This window comes from Dendropsophus ebraccatus, unplaced genomic scaffold (assembly GCF_027789765.1).
Source record: "Dendropsophus ebraccatus isolate aDenEbr1 unplaced genomic scaffold, aDenEbr1.pat pat_scaffold_705_ctg1, whole genome shotgun sequence".
NCBI lineage: Eukaryota > Metazoa > Chordata > Amphibia > Anura > Hylidae > Dendropsophus > Dendropsophus ebraccatus.
In genome coordinates this window covers 75,001-84,203 of record NW_027210304.1, presented here as the reverse complement: position 1 = coordinate 84,203, position 9,203 = coordinate 75,001, and the positions used below count along the sequence as shown (strand labels likewise).

The window sequence follows — 9,203 nt, the reverse complement described above, 5'->3', positions numbered from 1 at the left end:
TGTGCTTCTTTTCACGTTTCCAAAAATGGGCTCTCAGAGAGTGTACAGCGGAAGGTTTAGGGTTTAGTAGAGAGCGTTAGCGTTTCGAAGGTCATAAGAAAGCGCTGACAAAAAAGGGTGATCGAAAGCGGCGGGCTCGTGTGGAGGACCAGAACGCCACGGTTCCTTTTTCCGCGTCGCACAAAAGTCACTCTCGGCAGAGCCGATAGTGGAAGTTTCGTGGCGTCACGTTAGCATTTCCAAGGCCAAAAGAAAGCAGCTGTCAGAAGTGGGATTTGAACCCACGCCTCCATTTGGAGACCAGAACACCCAAGCTCAGGGGAAGAGAAGACTCTTGAGTTCTGGCGCCTTAGACCACTCGGCCATCTTGACGAAGCACGCCTGCAGCGGAGGCCCCGACAGCCGGTGGTATTGTAAGCGTATGCGGAATAGATTGGGCGATTTGTGAGAATTAGCTCGCCTTTTTTCTCTATAACTTCAGTGCAAGTTGAACAGAGCGCTGTGTAGGGCTTTGAATATGTTCAGCCCATGCACTCAGATCTTGAACCCGGCGTTAAAGAGGACACCAAAGACAGAGGGCTGTTTGCCACAACAACGCCAGCCGGTGATAGCAGGACAGATACCATCAGGACCGCGTGGCCTAATGGATAAGGCGTCTGACTTTGGATCAGAAGATGAGGGTTTCGAGTCCCTTCGTGTCGCGCGGCCGAGCTAGCTCAGCGTGCGTTCCGTGTGCTCTTTTCATTTTCCAAAAATGGGCTCTCAGGAGAGTGTACAGCGGAAGGTTTAGGGTTTAGGTGAGAGCGTTAGCGGTTTCGAAGGTCATAAGAAAGCCGCTGCCAACAAGGGTGATTCGACGGCGCGGCTTCGAGCTTCGTGTGGAGACCAGAACGCCCACGGTTTTCCTCTTTTTCCGGTGCCCAAAAGTCACCTCTCGGCAGAGCCGATGGTGGAAGTTTCGGTGGCGTCACGTTAGCATTTCCAATGCCAAAAGAAAGCAGCTGTCAGAAGTGGATTGGAACCCACGCCTCCATTGGAGACCAGAAACACCCAAGCTCAGGGGAAGAGAAGACTCTGAGTCTGGCGCCTTAGACCACTCGGCCTCCTGCGAAGCACGCCTGCGCGGCGGCCCCTGACCAGCCGGTGGTTATTGTAGCGTATGCGGAATAGATTGGGCGATTTGTGAGAATTAGCTCGCCTTTTTTTCTCTATAACTTCAGTGCAAGTTGAACAGAGCGCTGTGAGGGCTTTGAATATGTTCAGCCATGCACTCAGATCTTGAACCCGCGTAAAGAGGACACAAAGACGAGGGCTGTTGCCCACAACAACGCCGCCGGTGATAGCAGGACAGATACCATCAGGACCGCGTGGCCTAATGGATAAGGCGTCTGACTTCGGATCAGAAGATTGAGGGTTCGAGTCCCTTCGTGGTCGCGCCGAGCTAGCTCAGCGTGCGTTCCGTGTGCTCTTTTCACGTTTCCAAAATGGGCTCTCAGGAGAGTGTACAGCGGAAGGTTTAGGGTTTAGGTAGAGACCGTTAGCGTTTCGAAGTCATAAGAAAGCCGCTGCCAAAAGGGTGATTCGAAGCGGCGGCTTCGTGTGGAGACCAGAACGCCCACGGTTTCCTTTTTTCCGGTGCCCAAAAGTCACCTCTCGGCAGAGCCGATGGTGGAAGTTTCGGTGGCGTCACGTTAGCATTTCCAAGGCAAAAGAAAGCAGCTGTCAGAAGTGGGATTTGAACCCACGCCTCCATTTGGAGACCAGAACACCCAAGCTCAGGGGAAGAGAAGACTCTTGAGTCTGGCGCCTTAGACCACTCGGCCATCCTGACGAAGCACGCCTGCAGCGGCCGGCCCCTGACCAGCCGGTGGTTATTGTAAGCGTATGCGGAATAGATTGGGCGATTTGTGAGAATTAGCTCGCCTTTTTTTCTCTATAACTTCAGTGCAAGTTGAACAGAGCGCTGTGAGGGCTTTGAATATGTTCAGCCCATGCACTCAGATCTTGAACCCGCGTTAAAGAGGACACCAAAGACGAGGGCTGTTGCCACAACAACGCCAGCCGGTGATAGCAGGACAGATACCATCAGGACCGCGTGGCCTAATGGATAAGGCGTCTGACTTCGGATCAGAGATTGAGGGTTCGAGTCCCTTCGTGGTCGCGGCTGAGCTAGCTCAGCGTGCGTTCCGTGTGCTCTTTTCACGTTTCCAAAAATGGGCTCTCAGGAGAGTGTACAGCGGAAGGTTAGGGTTTAGGTAGAGACGCGTTAGCGTTTCGAAGGTCATAAGAAAGCCGCTGCCAAAAGGGTGATTCGAAGCGGCGGCTTCGTGTGGAGACCAGAACGCCCACGGTTTCCTTTTTTCCGGTGCCCAAAAGTCACCTCTCGGCAGAGCCGATGGTGGAAGTTTCGGTGGCGTCACGTTAGCATTTCCAAGGCCAAAGAAAGCAGCTGTCAGAAGTGGGATTTGAAACCCACGCCTCCATTGGAGACCAGAACACCCAAGCTCAGGGGAAGAGAAGACTCTTGAGTCTGGCGCCTTAGACCACTCGGCCATCCTGACGAAGCACGCCTGCAGCGGCGGCCCCTGACCAGCCGGTGGTTATTGTAAGCGTATGCGGAATAGATTGGGCGATTTGTGAGAATAGCTCGCCTTTTTTCCTCTATAACTTTCAGTGCAAGTTGAACAGAGCGCTGTGAGGGCTTTGAATATGTTCAGCCCATGCACTCAGATCTTGAACACCGCGTTAAGAGGACACAAAGACGAGGGCTGTTGCCACAACAACGCCAGCCGGGATAGCAGGACAGATACCATCAGGACGCGTGGCCTAATGATAAGGCGTCTGACTTCGGATCAGAAGATTGAGGGTCGATTCCCTTCGTTGTCGCGGCCGAGCTAGCTCAGCGTGCGTTCGTGTGCTCTTTTCACGTTTCCAAAATGGGCTCTCAGGAGAGTGTACAGCGGAAGGTTTAGGTTTAGGTAGAGACGCGTTAGCGTTTCGAAGGTCATAAGAAAGCGCTGCCAAAAGGGTGATTCGAAGCGGCGGCTTCGTGTGGAGACCAGAACGCCCACGGTTTTCCTTTTTCCGGTGCCCAAAAGTCACCTCTCGGCAGAGCCGATGGTGGAAGTTTCGGTGGCGTCACGTTAGCATTTCCAAGGCCAAAAGAAAGCAGCTGTCAGAAGTGGGATTTGAACCCACGCCTCCATTTGGAGACCAGAACACCAAGCTCAGGGGAAGAGAAGACTCTTGAGCTGGCGCTTAGACCACTCGGCCATCCTGACGAAGCACGCCTGCAGCGGCGGCCCCTGACCAGCCGGTGGTTATTGTAAGCGTATGCGGAATAGATTGGGCGATTTGTGAGAATTAGCTCGCCTTTTTTTCTCTATAACTTCAGTGCAAGTTGAACAGAGCGCTGTGAGGGCTTTGAATATGTTCAGCCCATGCACTCAGATCTTGAACCGCGTTAAAGAGGACACCAAAGACGAGGGCTGTTGCCACAACAACGCCAGCCGGTGATAGCAGGACAGATACCATCAGGACCGCGTGGCCTAATGGATAAGGCGTTCTGACTTCGGATCAGAAGATTGAGGGTTCGAGTCCCTTCGTGGTCGCGGCGAGCTAGCTCAGCGTGCGTTCCGTGTGCTCTTTTCACGTTTCAAAAATGGGCTCTCAGGAGAGTGTACAGCGGAAGGTTTAGGGTTTAGGTAGTAGAGACGCGTTAGCGTTTCGAAGGTCATAAGAAAGCCGCTGCCAAAAGGTGATTCGAAGCGGCGGCTTCGTGTGGAGACCAGAACGCCCACGGTTTCCTTTTTTCCGTGTGCCCAAAAGTCACCTCTCGGCAGAGCCGATGGTGGATGTGGAAGTTTCGGTGGCGTCACGTTAGCATTTCCAAGGCCAAAAGAAAGCAGCTGTCAGAAGTGGGATTTGAACCCACGCCTCCATTTGGAGACCAGAACACCCAAGCTCAGGGGAAGAGAAGACTCTTGAGTCTGGCGCCTTAGACCACTCGGCCATCCTGACGAAGCACGCCTGCAGCGGCGGCCCCTGACCAGCCGGTGGTTATTGTAAGCGTATGCGGAATAGATTGGGCGATTTGTGAGAATTAGCTCGCCTTTTTTTCTCTATAACTTCAGTGCAAGTTGAACAGAGCGCTGTGAGGGCTTTGAATATGTTCAGCCCATGCCTCAGATCTTGAACCCGCGTAAAGAGGACACCAAAGACGAGGGCTGTTGCCACAAACAACGCCAGCCGGTGATAGCAGGACAGATACCATCAGGACCGCGTGGCCTAATGGAAAGGCGTCTGACTTCGGATCAGAAGATTGAGGGTTCGAGTCCCTTTGGTCGCGGCCGAGCTAGCTCAGCGTGCGTTCCGTGGGCTTTTTCACGTTTCAAAAATGGGCTCTCAGGAGAGTGTTACAGCGGAAGGTTTAGGGTTTAGGTAGAGACGCGTTAGCGTTTCGAAGGTCATAAGAAAGCCGCTGCCAAAAGGGTGATTCGAAGCGGCGGCTTCGTGTGGAGACCAGAACGCCCCACGGTTTCCTTTTTTCCGGTGCCCAAAAGTCACCTCTCGGCAGAGCCGATGGTGGAAGTTTCGGTGGCGTCACGTTAGCATTTCCAAGGCCAAAAGAAAGCAGCTGTCAGAAGTGGGATTTGAACCCACGCCTCCATTTGGAGACCAGAACACCCAAGCTCAGGGGAAGAAAGACTCTGAGTCTGGCGCCTTAGACCACTCGTCCATCCTGACGAAGCACGCCTGCCGCGCGGCCCCTGACCAGCCGGTGGTTATTGTAAGCGTATGCGGAATAGATTGGGCGATTTGTGAGAATTAGCTCGCCTTTTTTTCTCTATAACTTCAGTGCAAGTTGAACAGAGCGCTGTGAGGGCTTTGAATATGTTCAGCCCATGCACTCAGATCTTAAAACCCGCGTTAAAGAGGACACCAAAGACGAGGGCTGTTGCCACAACAACGCCAGCCGGTGATAGCAGGACAGATACCATCAGGACCCGCGTGGCCTAATGGATAAGGCGTCTGACTTCGGATCAGAAGATGAGGGTTCGAGTCCTTCGTGGTCGCGGCCGAGCTAGCTCAGCGTGCGTTCCGTGTGCTCTTTTCACGTTTCAAAAATGGCTCTCAGGAGAGTGTACAGCGGAAGTTTAGGGTTTAGGTAGAGACGCGTTAGCGTTTCGAAGGTCATAAGAAAGCCGCTGCCAAAAGGGTGATTCGAAGCGGCGGCTTCGTGTGGAGACCAGAACGCCCACGGTTTCCTTTTTTCCGGTGCCCAAAAGTCACCTCTCGGCAGAGCCGATGGTGGAAGTTTCGGTGGCGTCACGTTAGCATTTCCAAGGCCAAAAGAAAGCAGCTGTCAGAAGTGGGATTTGAACCCACGCTCCATTTGGAGACCAGAACACCAAGCTCAGGGAAGAGAAGACTCTTGAGTCTGGCGCCTTAGACCACTCGGCCATCCTGACGAAGCACGCCTGCAGCGGCGGCCCCTGACCAGCCGGGTTTATTGTAAGCGTATGCGGAATAGATTGGGCGATTTGTGAGAATTAGCTCGCCTTTTTTCTCTATAACTTCAGTGCAAGTTGAACAGAGCGCTGTGAGGGCTTTGAATATGTTCAGCCATGCACTCAGATCTTGAACCCGCGTTAAAGAGGACACAAAGACGAGGGCTGTTGCCACAACAACGCCAGCGGTGATAGCAGGACAGATACCATCAGGACCGCGTGGCCTAATGGATAGGCGTCTGACTTCGGATCAGAAGATTGAGGGTTCGAGTCCCTTCGTGGTCGCGGCCGAGCTAGCTCAGCGTGCGTTCCGTGTGCTCTTTTCACGTTTCCAAAAATGGGCTCTCAGGAGAGTGTACAGCGGAAGGTTTAGGGTTTAGGTAGAGACGCGTTAGCGTTTCGAAGGTCATAAGAAAGCCGCTGCCAAAAGGGTGATTCGAAGCGGCGGCTTCGTGTGGAGACCAGAACGCCCACGGTTTCCTTTTTTTCCGGTGCCCAAAAGTCACCTCTCGGCAGAGCGATGGTGGAAGTTTCGGTGGCGTCACGTTAGCATTTCCAAGGCCAAAAGAAAGCAGCTGTCAGAAGTGGGATTTGAACCCACGCCTCCATTTGGAGACCAGAACACCCAAGCTCAGGGGAAGAGAAGACTCTTGAGTCTGGCGCCTTACCCACTCGGCCATCCTGACGAAGCACGCCTGCAGCGGCGGCCCCTGACCAGCCGGTGGTTATTGTAAGCGTATGCGGAATAGATTGGGCGATTTGTGAGAATTAGCTCGCCTTTTTTTCTCCTATAACTTCAGTGCAAGTTGAACAGAGCGCTGTGAGGGCTTTGATATGTTCAGCCCATGCACTCAGATCTTGAACCCGCGTTAAGAGGACACCAAAGACCGAGGGCTGTTGCCACAACAACGCCAAGCCGGTGATAGCAGGACAGATACCATCAGGACCGCGTGGCCTAATGGATAAGGCGTCTGACTTCGGATCAGAAGATTGAGGGTTCGAGTCCCTTCGTGGTCGCGGCCGAGCTAGCTCAGCGTGCGTTCCGTGTGCTCTTTTCACGTTTCCAAAAATGGGCTCTCAGGAGAGTGTACAGCGGAAGGTTTAGGGTTTAGGTAGAGACGCGTTAGCGTTTCGAAGGTCATAAGAAAGCCGCTGCCAAAAGGGTGATTCGAAGCGGCGGCTTCGTGTGGAGACCAGAACGCCCACGGTTTCCTTTTTTCCGGTGCCCAAAAGTCACCTCTCGGCAGAGCCGATGGTGGTAAGTTTCGGTGGCGTCACGTTAGCATTTCCAAGGCCAAAAGAAAGCAGCTGTCAGAAGTGGGATTTGAACCCACGCCTCCATTTGGAGACCAGAACACCCAAGCTCAGGGGAAGAGAAGACTCTTGAGTCTGGCGCCTTAGACCACTCGGCCATCCTGACGAAGCACGCCTGCAGCGGCGGCCCCTGACCAGCCGGTGGTTATTGTAAGCGTATGCGGAATAGATTGGGCGATTTGTGAGAATTAGCTCGCCTTTTTTTCTCTATAACTTCAGTGCAAGTTGAACAGAGCGCTGTGAGGGCTTTGAATATGTTCAGCCCCATGCACTCAGATCTTGAACCCGCGTTAAAGAGGACACCAAAGACGAGGGCTGTTGCCACAAACAACGCCAGCCGGTGATAGCAGGACAGATACCATCAGGAACCGCGTGGCCTAATGGATAAGGCGTCTGACTTCGGATCAGAAGATTGAGGGTTCGAGTCCCTCGTGGTCTGCGGGCCGAGCTAGCTCAGCGTGCGTTCCGTGTGCTCTTTTCACGTTTCCAAAAATGGGCTCTCAGGAGAGTGTACAGCGGAAGGTTTAGGGTTTAGGTAGAGACGCGTTAGCGTTTCGAAGGTCATAAGAAAAGCCGCTGCCAAAAGGGTGATTCGAAGCGGCGGCTTCGTGTGGAGACCAGAACGCCCACGGTTTCCTTTTTTCCGGTGCCCAAAAGTCACCTCTCGGCAGAGACGATGGTGAAGTTTCGGTGGCGTCACGTTAGCATTTCCAAGGCCAAAAGAAAGCAGCTGTCAGAAGTGGGATTTGAACCCACGCCTCCATTTGGAGACCAGAACACCCAAGCTCAGGGAAGAGAAGACTCTTGAGTCTGGCGCCTTAGACCACTCGGCCATCCTGACGAAGCACGCCTGCAGCGGCGGCCCCTGACCAGCCGGTGGTTATTGTAAGCGTATGCGGAATAGATTGGGCGATTTGTGAGAATTAGCTCGCCTTTTTTTTCTCTATAACTTCAGTGCAAGTTGAACAGAGCGCTGTGAGGGCTTTGAATATGTTCAGCCCATGCACTCAGATCTTGAACCCGCGTTAAAGAGGACACCAAAGACGAGGGCTGTTGCCACAACAACGCCAGCCGGTGATAGCAGACAGATACCATCAGGACCGCGTGGCCTAATGGATAAGGCGTCTGACTTCGGATCAGAAGATTGAGGGTTCGAGTCCCTTCGTGGTCGCGGCCGAGCTAGCTCAGCGTGCGTTCCCGTGTGCTCTTTTCACGTTTCCAAAAATGGGCTCTCAGGAGAGTGTACAGCGGAAGGTTTAGGGTTTAGGTAGAGACGCGTTAGCGTTTCGAAGGTCATAAGAAAGCCGCTGCCAAAAGGGTGATTCGAAGCGGCGGCTTCGTGTGGAGACCAGAACGCCCACGGTTTTCCTTTTTTCCGGTGCCCAAAAGTCACCTCTCGGCAGAGCCGATGGTGGAAGTTTCGGTGGCGTCACGTTAGCATTTCCAAGGCCCAAAAGAAAGCAGCTGTCAGAAGTGGGATTTGAACCCACGCCTCCATTTGGAGACCAGAACACCCAAGCTCAGGGGAAGAGAAGACTCTTGAGTCTGGCGCCTTAGACCACTCGGCCATCCTGACGAAGCACAGCCTGCAGCGGTCGGCCCCTGACCAGCCGGTGGTTATTGTAAGCGTATGCGGAATAGATTGGGCGATTTGTGAGAATTAGCTCGCCTTTTTTTCTCTATAACTTCAGTGCAAGTTGAACAGAGCGCTGTGAGGGCTTTTGAATATGTTCAGCCCATGCACTCAGATCTTGAACCCGCGTTAAGAGGACACCAAAGACGAGGGCTGTTGCCACAACAACGCCAGCCGGTGATAGCAGGACAGATACCATCAGGACCGCGTGGCCTAATGGATAAGGCGTCTGACTTCGGATCAGAAGATTGAGGGTTCGAGTCCTCTTCGTGGTCGCGGCCGAGCTAGCTCAGCGTGCGTTCCGTGTGCTCTTTTCACGTTTCCAAAAATGGGCTCTCAGGAGAGTGTACAGCGGAAGGTTTAGGGTTTAGGTAGAGACGCGTTAGCGTTTCGAAGGTCATAAGAAAGCCGCTGCCAAAAGGGTGATTTCGAAGCGGCGGCTTCGTGTGGAGACCAGAACGCCCACGGTTTCCTTTTTTCCGGTGCCCAAAAGTCACCTCTCGGCAGAGCCGATGGTGGAAGTTTCGGTGGCGTCACGTTAGCATTTCCAAGGCCAAAAGAAAGCAGCTGTCAGAAGTGGGATTTGAACCCACGCCTCCATTTGGAGACCAGAACACCCAAGCTCAGGGGAAGAGAAGACTCTTGAGTCTGGCGCCTTAGACCACTCGGCCATCCTGACGAAGCACGCCTGCAGCGGCGGCCCCTGACCAGCCGGTGGTTATTGTAAGCGTATGCGAATAGATTGG

The 9,203-nt window shown here is 53.5% G+C and overlaps 18 non-coding genes across 18 annotated transcripts; 8 read left to right on the top strand and 10 right to left on the bottom strand.

Annotated features, from left to right (window-relative positions):
• Nucleotides 1–260: 260 nt before the first annotated feature.
• TRNAL-CAA (transfer RNA leucine (anticodon CAA)) lies at nucleotides 261–372 on the bottom strand. The gene is made up of 2 exons: nucleotides 334–372; nucleotides 261–306 (listed from the first exon to the last, which is right to left on the bottom strand). It is a non-coding gene; the product is annotated as a tRNA-Leu (tRNA).
• A 989-nt stretch (nucleotides 373–1,361) lies between these two features.
• Nucleotides 1,362–1,434, top strand: TRNAR-UCG (transfer RNA arginine (anticodon UCG)). Its single transcript has one exon. It is a non-coding gene; the product is annotated as a tRNA-Arg (tRNA).
• A 286-nt stretch (nucleotides 1,435–1,720) lies between these two features.
• TRNAL-CAA (transfer RNA leucine (anticodon CAA)) lies at nucleotides 1,721–1,831 on the bottom strand. Its single transcript has 2 exons — nucleotides 1,794–1,831; nucleotides 1,721–1,766 (listed from the first exon to the last, which is right to left on the bottom strand). It is a non-coding gene; the product is annotated as a tRNA-Leu (tRNA).
• Nucleotides 1,832–2,089: 258 nt separating this feature from the next.
• TRNAR-UCG (transfer RNA arginine (anticodon UCG)) lies at nucleotides 2,090–2,161 on the top strand. Its single transcript has one exon. It is a non-coding gene; the product is annotated as a tRNA-Arg (tRNA).
• Nucleotides 2,162–2,450: 289 nt separating this feature from the next.
• Nucleotides 2,451–2,561, bottom strand: TRNAL-CAA (transfer RNA leucine (anticodon CAA)). Its single transcript has 2 exons — nucleotides 2,524–2,561; nucleotides 2,451–2,496 (listed from the first exon to the last, which is right to left on the bottom strand). It is a non-coding gene; the product is annotated as a tRNA-Leu (tRNA).
• A 976-nt stretch (nucleotides 2,562–3,537) lies between these two features.
• TRNAR-UCG (transfer RNA arginine (anticodon UCG)) lies at nucleotides 3,538–3,611 on the top strand. Its single transcript has one exon. It is a non-coding gene; the product is annotated as a tRNA-Arg (tRNA).
• A 298-nt stretch (nucleotides 3,612–3,909) lies between these two features.
• TRNAL-CAA (transfer RNA leucine (anticodon CAA)) lies at nucleotides 3,910–4,020 on the bottom strand. The gene is made up of 2 exons: nucleotides 3,983–4,020; nucleotides 3,910–3,955 (listed from the first exon to the last, which is right to left on the bottom strand). It is a non-coding gene; the product is annotated as a tRNA-Leu (tRNA).
• Nucleotides 4,021–4,275: 255 nt separating this feature from the next.
• Nucleotides 4,276–4,352, top strand: TRNAR-UCG (transfer RNA arginine (anticodon UCG)). Its single transcript has one exon. It is a non-coding gene; the product is annotated as a tRNA-Arg (tRNA).
• A 1,011-nt stretch (nucleotides 4,353–5,363) lies between these two features.
• TRNAL-CAA (transfer RNA leucine (anticodon CAA)) lies at nucleotides 5,364–5,471 on the bottom strand. The gene is made up of 2 exons: nucleotides 5,434–5,471; nucleotides 5,364–5,408 (listed from the first exon to the last, which is right to left on the bottom strand). It is a non-coding gene; the product is annotated as a tRNA-Leu (tRNA).
• Nucleotides 5,472–5,723: 252 nt separating this feature from the next.
• TRNAR-UCG (transfer RNA arginine (anticodon UCG)) lies at nucleotides 5,724–5,795 on the top strand. The gene has a single exon. It is a non-coding gene; the product is annotated as a tRNA-Arg (tRNA).
• Nucleotides 5,796–6,086: 291 nt separating this feature from the next.
• On the bottom strand, nucleotides 6,087–6,196 carry TRNAL-CAA (transfer RNA leucine (anticodon CAA)). The gene is made up of 2 exons: nucleotides 6,160–6,196; nucleotides 6,087–6,132 (listed from the first exon to the last, which is right to left on the bottom strand). It is a non-coding gene; the product is annotated as a tRNA-Leu (tRNA).
• A 258-nt stretch (nucleotides 6,197–6,454) lies between these two features.
• On the top strand, nucleotides 6,455–6,527 carry TRNAR-UCG (transfer RNA arginine (anticodon UCG)). The gene has a single exon. It is a non-coding gene; the product is annotated as a tRNA-Arg (tRNA).
• Nucleotides 6,528–6,819: 292 nt separating this feature from the next.
• On the bottom strand, nucleotides 6,820–6,930 carry TRNAL-CAA (transfer RNA leucine (anticodon CAA)). Its single transcript has 2 exons — nucleotides 6,893–6,930; nucleotides 6,820–6,865 (listed from the first exon to the last, which is right to left on the bottom strand). It is a non-coding gene; the product is annotated as a tRNA-Leu (tRNA).
• A 625-nt stretch (nucleotides 6,931–7,555) lies between these two features.
• TRNAL-CAA (transfer RNA leucine (anticodon CAA)) lies at nucleotides 7,556–7,665 on the bottom strand. Its single transcript has 2 exons — nucleotides 7,628–7,665; nucleotides 7,556–7,601 (listed from the first exon to the last, which is right to left on the bottom strand). It is a non-coding gene; the product is annotated as a tRNA-Leu (tRNA).
• Nucleotides 7,666–7,922: 257 nt separating this feature from the next.
• TRNAR-UCG (transfer RNA arginine (anticodon UCG)) lies at nucleotides 7,923–7,995 on the top strand. Its single transcript has one exon. It is a non-coding gene; the product is annotated as a tRNA-Arg (tRNA).
• Nucleotides 7,996–8,289: 294 nt separating this feature from the next.
• On the bottom strand, nucleotides 8,290–8,400 carry TRNAL-CAA (transfer RNA leucine (anticodon CAA)). The gene is made up of 2 exons: nucleotides 8,363–8,400; nucleotides 8,290–8,335 (listed from the first exon to the last, which is right to left on the bottom strand). It is a non-coding gene; the product is annotated as a tRNA-Leu (tRNA).
• A 259-nt stretch (nucleotides 8,401–8,659) lies between these two features.
• On the top strand, nucleotides 8,660–8,733 carry TRNAR-UCG (transfer RNA arginine (anticodon UCG)). Its single transcript has one exon. It is a non-coding gene; the product is annotated as a tRNA-Arg (tRNA).
• Nucleotides 8,734–9,025: 292 nt separating this feature from the next.
• On the bottom strand, nucleotides 9,026–9,136 carry TRNAL-CAA (transfer RNA leucine (anticodon CAA)). The gene is made up of 2 exons: nucleotides 9,099–9,136; nucleotides 9,026–9,071 (listed from the first exon to the last, which is right to left on the bottom strand). It is a non-coding gene; the product is annotated as a tRNA-Leu (tRNA).
• Nucleotides 9,137–9,203: the final 67 nt, after the last annotated feature.